Source organism: Hyaena hyaena, unplaced genomic scaffold (assembly GCF_003009895.1).
Source record: "Hyaena hyaena isolate Hyena2069 unplaced genomic scaffold, ASM300989v1 scaffold_137, whole genome shotgun sequence".
Lineage (NCBI taxonomy): Eukaryota > Metazoa > Chordata > Mammalia > Carnivora > Hyaenidae > Hyaena > Hyaena hyaena.
The window spans coordinates 3,296,940-3,306,870 of record NW_024080769.1 but is presented as its reverse complement, the minus strand read 5'-3'; positions in this window follow the sequence as shown (position 1 = coordinate 3,306,870).

The following is a 9,931-nucleotide window of genomic DNA, read 5'->3' as shown; positions in this document are numbered from 1 at the left end:
TGTGCTCAGTGCTCAGGGGTGGGGGACTGCCTGCTCCCCAGGGACCGGTGGGTGGAGGAGCACCACAGCAGGAGGAGCACCATAGCAAGAGGAGCAGGATTGCCTTCCCCACCTGAACCCAGACAGGGTGATTGCTTGGGATCCTTCACATTCCAAGAGAACACTAGGGGATGTGATCTGTCCATGAGGTCCTCGGTGCCACACAAGGTCGCTCTTGGTCCCTGGCAATGCTTGTGTGCCCCACCTGAGCTCGGCACTCAACCCACTCCAAAGGGGGAAGAAGAGACACATGGTAGGTGAGCCATGACTCAGCACTTCCCTGGGGAGGGGGGATGTCACAGAGCTAGAAGGTCTCCGCCAGCACACCTAGGCACTCACGTGCAGGAATCACCTAGGTTGCAAAGGGCCTCCTGCACACCTGCCCAATACCCCCCACCCCAGGCTTGCTCAGCCTGAGAAACTCACAACTCTCAGATGATGCTGTTAGAAATATCTCACAGGGCAACGGGCTTCCCTTAAGCCTCCTCTTAGGTCTAGGCCACAGAATCTGTTCAGTCCAATCTGGGAAGGGCATGGCTGGAAAGCAGAAAGAACAGAGAACAGACGCCATGCAAGTGGCAGGGGACCTGCCTGTGGTCCTAACTCTCCCTTCCGGTTCCGGTTCCGGTAGGTCTCCTTCTCCCCATCTGTGCCCTAAGGGGCTGGGCTCCTCAACTGCCAGGGAACCGGGTAGGAGAAGAGAAGAAGCCCAGGCTGTGTGGGGACAGGCCTGGGGAACTGCTGCTGGACTCAGAGCAAGGCAGCCAGGGGAGAGACTGCAGCCTGCGGAGGGCCTGGGGCATCATGACCATGGGGATGCCACAGACGGAGGCCTGAAGTAGGGCCATCAGGTGCCAAGCCAGCCTGCATCTGGAACCTTCAGAAAGGCTCACGGTCAAGTCAGCCCTGGGCAGGGGAAGGTGTGTCTGGGTGGACACGAGCCAGGGGCGGGGCCAGGGGCGGGACCTCCGGTGAAAGTCCACTTAAGGGGCAGCTTAGACCCAGGTCCCTCCGCCAGCTAGTCACAGCCTCCCCTCCCCCACCCTCTCCCTGTAGGAACACAGTTCCATGCCTGTTCCATGCCTGTTCCTTACCCACCACAGCAGCACCTTCTACACTGGGGCCGGGAGAAAACATTATGCATCCTGGCTTCCCTGGCTCCACAAAAGTCCCACCTTTTTTGAGAAGCTACTTAGGCCTGTCTCATGGAAGCATCTGGTAACTACAGTGTGAACTGCAGAGCTGGCCCAACATCCTTCCTGACTTTTAGGTGAGGAGATTTTCGTCTGTAGAATTGACTCTTAAGAGAGCTCTGTAATAGACTGCTGGGGGGGAGGAGGGGGGCTGTGAGGATATTTACAGATTGCACGAAAACAAAGCCTCTGAAGGTTGACCCTGAAGAGACGGGGCCCACCCTCCTGCACTGGAGGCCTCATCCCAGCCTGATCCCGCAGCACCTGCACTGGCCCCCAGGCCACACGTCACCCCTGATGCCACCCCCTTGGGCCAGCCTCCTGTGGGAGGTTCCTGTGGACCCTGCGGGTTCCAGACTGAGTGAGGTCGATGGCAGCTACCCCTCCAGCGTGGGGTGGGGGACCCTACTTCCCAGCTCCCACCAGGCACCTCTTCCTCTTCGCGCCCATGACAAGAGGCCAAAGCCCGCTGACTGCCCAACCACAGCCTCCAAGCCCTGCGGCCACTCACAGGGCTGGGTCCTGCCCAGTAGCTCCTCCCTACGCTGCATCCCGCATCCCGGTACCTGCTGCAACCATAGTGCCGGTGGAAAGCACTGCATAGCATCCTGCAGATTGTATCGTGCAGATGGTGCCCGTGGGCAAGGTGGGTACCAGATGGCCAGGGAGAAGGAGGGATGCTGCCCACACCCCAGGAACCTCACTGGGGCCTGTGGATACCGGTCCGGAGGGCAGCCAGGCAGAACCTGGGACCCAAGGGTGCACAGGACCGACGTCACCCCAGAAACTGTAGCGGAACTTTCTGAGAATGAAAGATCTTGAAAAAGCTTTAGCAGTGGAACTCAGAATGCCGAAGGCAGGGGAAGCAGGTATGGATTTAGGTTTCCATATTCCCTGGCTATGAGCAATCACTTTTTTTTTAATTCTTCAAAATGAAATTTCATTTGAGCTCCTGGCTACTAGGTGGAAATTCGATGTCCTGAGTCGGTTTACTCTAGGGGCCCTGAGGTCTTGGGTCGGCTCCAGGCCGTGCACGCTGGCCCGTCCAGTGAACTGCCCAGGGCAAGCATCTCTGCTCCCCGCAAGACAGGACACAAGGACACCATGCAGCCATGTCCCTTGAGGTCCACCACCTCCCCAGGGCACTGCCCAAGCAGGACACTGCCCTTGCTGCTAGCGGAGGCACCCCATCTCTCCAGCCTGGGGGAAGCTCTCCCAGCCTCTTTCCTCTGCCGGCTTCCACCATGTCCTCCCTAATCCCTCCCTCTTTTCTTCTTCCTCTTTGGGGCAACCTACTATCACCCCCACAGCTGCCTGGGTTCAGGAACACACTTCAGGTCCAGACCTTGGTTTGGGGAAGCACAAGCACCTTCCGAGGGTGGGGCAGGCAAAGAGAAAACCTTGGGTCAGGAGAACGTCAATAATGATGATAATGCCATGATAATGCCACCGCAGTGGCTCAGTCGGTTAAGTGTCCAACCTTGGCTAAGGTCGTGATCTCTCTGTCTGTGGGTTCCAGCCCCCCATTGGGCTCTGTGCTGACAGCTCAGAGCCTGGAGCCTGCTTCAGATTCTGTGTCCCCCCTCTCTCTGCCCCTCCTCTGCTTGCACTCTGTCTCTCTCTCAACAATACATAAACATTTTAAAAAATAATTAAATAAAATTTTAAAAAATAATGATAATGATAGCTAATGTCTTGAACACAGCCATGTGCCAGGCTCTGCCCTAAATGCTATACAAATGTTAGTCTTTACTCCTCACAATAACCCTATAAAGCCAGCGCTGTTATTATTCCCATTTTGCAGATGGGGAAGCAGAGGCATGGGGAGGCCATGTGACTTGCCCCACTTCCCCCAGCTAGTAAATAGGAGAGCCAGGATTCAAACACAGGCATATTTCTGGAGACAGGGGTGTGGTTTCCACCAGATCCTCAAAGGCATCTGGGACCAGACCCAAAACCATATGCCTGTGCTTTGAAGCATAGCCAGACCACTGTTCAAACCTTCATCTCTTTCCTTGGCCACTCTCTGGAATCATGAGTCCTAGTTCAAAACGTGGCTGGGAGAAGGACGGCAAAATTCCTCTTAGAGTACTATAATTCATACTTAGATTGTTCTTTGTGGGAAGAGACACTTGGGTGGCTCAGTTGGTTGAGCGTCATCTGACTCTTGATTTTCATCTCAGGTCATAATCCCAGGGTTATGGTATCAAGCCCTATGTTGGACTCTGCACTGAGCGTGGAGCCTGCCTGAGATTCTCTCTCTCCCTCTGTCCCTCTCCCTGACTTTCGTGCATTCTCTCTCTCTCGCTCGCTCACTCTCTCTCTCCCTCTCTAAAAATAAAAACAAAATAAATTAAAAAAAAATAAACTAGACAAGCTATCAACTAGTCTAGTCAAGAAAAGTAATAATACAAAATACGAGTTTAGAAAGGGAATATTAACACAGCCGTGGAGATTATTTTTGAAACTTAAGAGAATCATACATACAATTTCATGCTCATTAATTAGTGCTCCAACATTGAATAATAATATTCTAGGAATATATTTGCAACTTCCCAAAATTGACTCAGTAAGTGAAAGGCCAATAACTGCAGAAGAAATTTTACAAGCTGTCATCTCTAAAACAGACACCACTGGTAGAGAGTTTGGGGAATGAGCTTTTTCAGACCGGGGGAGCAGGTCATTTCTATGCTAAACTTTTCCAGAGCATGCGGGGGAGACAATAGATTGATCCTATGCTTCTGACTTGATTTTGTGAAACTAACATAACCCTGACACAGAAGTCTGACAAAGATAACATGTCACCCTACCTGCCCTCATGATGAATAATGACCCACCAGTTTTATTCTTGACAATGGATACGAAAGTCCTGGGTAAAAGGCCAGCAAGTGGAACCCTGTATCATCGTGTTCTCTAACACAGCCAGTGCTGCCCACGATTATCCAACCCCAGGTGTTTGGCATGCTTTCCCACACCCCTGATCTGCGCTGAGGCTAAACGGGACCCTGATATCTGGGTCCAAGCAAAAAGGACACAATATTCCCTTACAGTCTTAACTGCCACTCTCAGGATGCAGAGACAGGGTGCAAAGTCTGCAGAAAAAATACAAAAAGGCTATCACTTGAGTTACTGCTACTTGCTGGAAACTTGTGGTCAGCTGGAATACCCTGTGAGGCTGATAGTTTGTCATTTCTTTTTCTTTTTGAGAAGCTTTTAAGTCTTCGCTTGTTTGCTTTTAATAGGCTACATCCTCTGCCTTCTCCGTGCTGGGCTTGGTAACATCTGATTAAATAATCAAGGCCTGATGGACTCCCCTCTTTGAGGTATCAATATACACACACCCCCAAAAAACTTGGGGACAGTGCCTGCAGTGACTTGGGCAACCGAATCCTGAGCAGTGCACCCGTGCTGGACAAGCGATGGGGGCCTTGGCCTCTGCCTGGGGTCCCAGCTGTCTGGGAGCTTCTCAGCCAGAAAACAAGCTGTCACTATACCTGGAGGCCACCAGAGGGTGCAGGACTCTGTTTTCAGGATATGTGACATCAGAGGCCACCTGGGTTCTGATTCACAGCTATTGTCTCTTTCACTTTCAAATGAATTTGCATGTATTAGAGAATAATTGACATACAGTGAAATTCACCCATTTTAGATGTACTGTTTGATAAGTTTGGACAAGTATGTGCAGTTGTAAACACACACACACACAATCAAGATGTAAAATATTTCTAACACCCTTGAAAGTTCTCTCATGCTTCTGTGTGGCCAATTTTCTACCCCCACCTCCAGCCCCTGGCAACGACTAATCCGTTTTCTGCCCCTATGATTTTGCCTTTTCTAGAATCTTATATAAATGAAATCATACAGTGCATAGCCTTTTGTATGTCTTCTTTCACATAACATAATGCTTTTGAAATTCATCCATGTTGTCGTATGTATCAATAGCTTGGTCCTTACTTTTGCTAAGTGGTGTTCCATCCCATGGACCACGGTTTGTTTTTTCCTTTGCTAGAAGATGAATATCTGGGTCATTTCCAGTTTGGGGCCATTATGAAGCAAACTGCTGTTATCATTCACATACAGATCTTTGAGTGGACGTGCGTCTTCAGTTTTCTTGGGTAAACATCTAGGAATGAGGTTACTGAGTCATATGATTAAGTGCGTGTTTCACTGTACGAGAAACTGCCAAACTGTTTTCCAAAGTGGCTATCGCTCCACAAAGTGGCCATTGTCAGCACTTTGTATTGTCTTTTTTTTTTTTAAGCCATCCTAATAGGCATATAGCTGCATTTGGTATTTCATTATGTTTTTTATTTTCCGTACCCTAGTGGCTAATGAGTTTTGCAAATATTTTCTCCCAATCTGGAGTTTGTATTTTCATTTTCTTCCTAGTACCTTTGGAAAAGCAGACGTTTTTAATTTTGATGAAAACCAATACAATCATTTTTTAAAATGGATTGTACTGTTTGTTCTATCTAAGAAATCTCTACCTAAACTAGGTCACCAACATATTCTACATTCTAATGTTGTCATTAACTTCTAAGCAGTGCTTCAAACTCTGTCCCACAAAGTTTGCTAGGTTGTGTTTGTATTTTATTTAATGAAAATATTTCCAATTACTTTCATGGTTTCTTCTTTGAATTATGAATTATTTAAAAATATATATCGTTTAACTTCCAAATATTTGGGTCTTTTTGTGATATCCTTCAGTTATTGATTTATAGTTTCATTATGCTGAGAGAACATAACTTGCATGATTCTCATTATTTTTAATTTGTTGAGATTTGTTTTATGGCTCAGAATATGATCAATGTTGGTCCAGTTCCACGTGCTGCGAAAAGAATGCGTATTCCACTGTCGTTGGGTGGAGTGTCCTATAAATGTCAGTCGGATTTAGTTGGTTAACTGTTATTTGATTTATTCACATCCAGACTGGTTTTCTGTCTCCTCACTCGTTCTTTGAAGTATTAAAGGGGAAGTCGATTTGTCCATTTCTGCTTTCAGTTCTTTTGGTTGTATTTATATGTAGCCCGGGGGTCTATTCTCCACACTGAGGTTGGTTTTCCTCTTGATGAATTTGACCCATTTATCAGTATATGTTTTATCTCTGTTCTGAGGTCCTCTTTGCCTTATGTCGCTAGAGGCACTTGATATTTCTTTAGATTTGTGTTTGCATGGGATGTCTGCTTGTCATCCTTTTGCTTTTAACCTACCTAGGTCTTTATATTTAGAGTAGGTTCCTTGCAGGCAGCCTAGGGTTCGGAGCGTTTTTTTTTTCCAGCTGTTGCAGTTCCACCTTCAGCCTTCAGAGGTCCCTGCCTTCCTTGACCCCTGAGTCGTCCCTCCACGTGCTCTTGCTCTCCCCCCCCCCCCCCAGTGGCAGACTGCTGTTACTGTTTCTCCGCTCCAGTTCAGCCTCCCAGAAACCTGTGCCGCTGGGACTCCGGATGGGTGGGTCCAGGCAGTGTTCCTGACCCTCACCTTGTGTCTCTCGTGGGGACTTAGACAGAAGAGCTGTTCCTGCACCTCCCACAAGGGCACTTGGCGGCATTGACTTTTATCCTCCCCAGAAACAGAGGGTTTTAGTTTCTGTGTCTCCTCCGGCACCTGGTGGGTTTTAAAACTTTCAGTGGATGTAGGGTGCCTGGGTGGCTCTGTCAGTTGAACCTCTGACTTTGGCTCGGGTCATGATCTCACGGTTTGTGGATTCGAGCCCCGCGTCAGACTTTGTGCTGACAGCTCAGAGCCAGGAGCCTGCTTCGGATTCTGCGTCTCCCCCTCTCTGCCCCTCCCCTGCTCATGCTCTGTCTCTCTCTGTCTCTCAATAATAAATAAACATTTTTAAAATCTTTAAGAAAAGAATAGAAGGGATGTTCTCTTGTTGCTTTCTGCACCCCGAGAGAAAGCAGAACTCCTCTCTTTCACTTTTAATACATGCAGATAATCAAAGGGGTTTCCATGACCTGAGTGTCCTCTGAGTGACTCCGCGGTGCCCATGGCCTACCGGATCTCACTTCTCATTTCCCCACAGCATGCATTGCATTTGCTGTCACTGCGTAGCTGCCATTTAGCTGCCATGAGCCCTTACCGTGTCCCAGCGCCGCGGTAAGTTCCTTTCGAACCTTCCCTGACTCCTGTCTTTTCTTTCCCACCCACATCGAACCTGTCAGGTTGATCCTGTGGCTTCAACTTATACCCCGTTCCTTTCAAAACTAAAAACGGACTTACCAAGGGCCTGGCAATTACATTTGTCTGGAGGAATGAAGACTTACCTTCACAGAGGAACTTGTCCACAAAGGTTCCTAAGCGGCTTCATTTGCAATAGCCCAAACCTGGAAACTCTCCAGATGTCCAAACCTGGAAACTACTCAGGTGAATTGTTAAACACACCCCGATACATCCCTGCAGGGAAAGAGCTAGTGCTAGATGCCACAATATGGATGAAGCTCCAGGGAATTTCATGGCATGAAGAAGCTGGCATCAAAAGAATACATCCTGCATGATGCCATGCATGTAACAATTGTGGGTAACATGATTACAGAGCTGCAGATTGGTGGCTGCTGGAGGTCGGGAATGGGAAGGGAGGGATGTGGCTAAAAAAGGGAGACATGAGGGACCTCATGGCAATGGTACGGTCGGGCATCTTGATTGTGGTGGTGGTTACTCCAGGCTCACGTGTGACAAAAATTAAATAGAGCTGCGCACAAACACACATGAGCGAGTCCACATATAACCGGTGAAATCTGAGTAAATTACACTATGCCAATGTCAATGTGTTGGCTTTGCTGCGGTGCTGGGGTTATGTGAGATGGAGAGGGGGACGAGGGGAGATGTACAGGGACTTCTTTGTGCCATTCCTTTGCAACCTCCTATGAATCCATAATGACTTTTTATTAAAATAAAAAATAATGAATACGTATAACCAGAATCCACCCCCTTCCAGCCAACCTGCCCTGTTGCCAGGTTGGTCCAAACCACTATCATCTCTTGCCTAGATTATTCCAACTGCCTCTTAATGAGTCTTTCCGCTTTTACTTGCAGTCTGTTCTCAAAAAGAGCAGCTTTTAAAATGAAAGGCAATTTCTGTCATTTATGGAAATAAAGGAAGACCAACCAAATGAGAAAAGCAAAGGCTATTTATGGGAAGCTTCTGGAAGGGAATCAGCCACCGTCGCTTCTGGCCTGGCAGAGATTCAGAGGCAGGCAGGGGGGTGGGAAGGCTGTATGGTGGAAAATGGGGAGGCCTGAAGTGTGCCCCCATTGAAGGCTGTTGGCATAAGGAAGCTGCCGGGGGACCGACTAGAAGTCAGACATCCTGCGTGATTGGTCAGGAGTGGCGTTTGGCTTTTGCTGGTTGAGTCTAAGTTGGAAGGAGGGACAAAAAGTAGGGAACCTGTCAGCTATTAATCAAGTTCCGCCCATCTGGGGCCAGTTGTTACAGAAGTTATTGTCTGGCTTCCTGGACTGTCGCTAGAGATAGGGGTCTGGCTTCTCGCAAACCTGACGCATAGCAGGCTGGCTTCCTGGGCTGGTTATCAATCATAGAAACAGGGTGGTTTCCTGAGCAGGTTGCCGGGCCGAATTCTGTTTTTATACATAGCCTGGCCATTGGCAGTAGTGGATTCAGTCTCTCACATTCCTTTGCTAGAATTCTCCGGTGAGTCCCTATTGCTCAGAATCCTCACAATGGCCTACAAGGCCCTATGTGACCTGGCTCCCTTCCCCCCTGAAGCCTCATCTCCTCCTACACTCCCCCAGTCTCCACGCCAGCCACACTTGGCCACCTCGCTGTTCTAGAATACCCCAGGCCCTCTCCCAAGGCACTTATGGCCCTTCTCACATGCTGTATGGTTTTCTTATTTTTCATGTTCATTGTTTATATCTAGCATTCCCAACTAGAGTAGACATTTCTTTTTGTTTGTTTGTTTATATACACATTTATTCTTTTTTGTAAATTTTTATTTACATTACACATTTACTCATTATTTTATTTTTTAATGTTTATTCATTTTTGAGAGAGAGAGAGACATTGTGAGCAGGGGAGGAGTAGGGAGAGAAAGAGACACAGATTCCGAAGCAGGCTCCAGGCTCCCAGATACCAGCACAGAGCCTGACGCTGGGCTTATACTCACAAACCATGAGATCATGACCTGAGCCAAAGCCAGATTCCCAACCAACTGAGCTACCCAGGCGCCCCACATGTTTACTCTTTCTGATACTCTTCATTCCTTCCTACAGACTTGAACTTATCTCTAGGATCATTTCCCTTCACACTTAAAGAACTTCTACTATTTAATTTTTGGTTTTTAAATATTTTTTTAAGGGACTTCTGGGTTGCTCAGTCGGTTAAGTGCCCGACTTCAGTAGAGTAGACATTTCACCAGGATACAAGTTTGGGTTGGTGTCTTGACTTCTATCACAGCACCTAGAGCATACCCCGTCTAACATAGAATGGGTACCCAATATAATGTTTTTTTTTTTTTTAAATGAATGAGTGAACTACTACATGAGTCTGTGTATGCAGATATATTTAATAACATCTACTCCTTTTTATCAGGTGCTTGGAGTTTATTGCTCATTGTGCATTAATATATTATCCCATATTTATTCTTTATAGCTCTTCTATGTGTCTGGGGGGAGTGGGAGGGGCGTGTCATCAGGGCCACGTAGTCCCCAAGTAAGGTAGTCCCAGGGAAACGGTG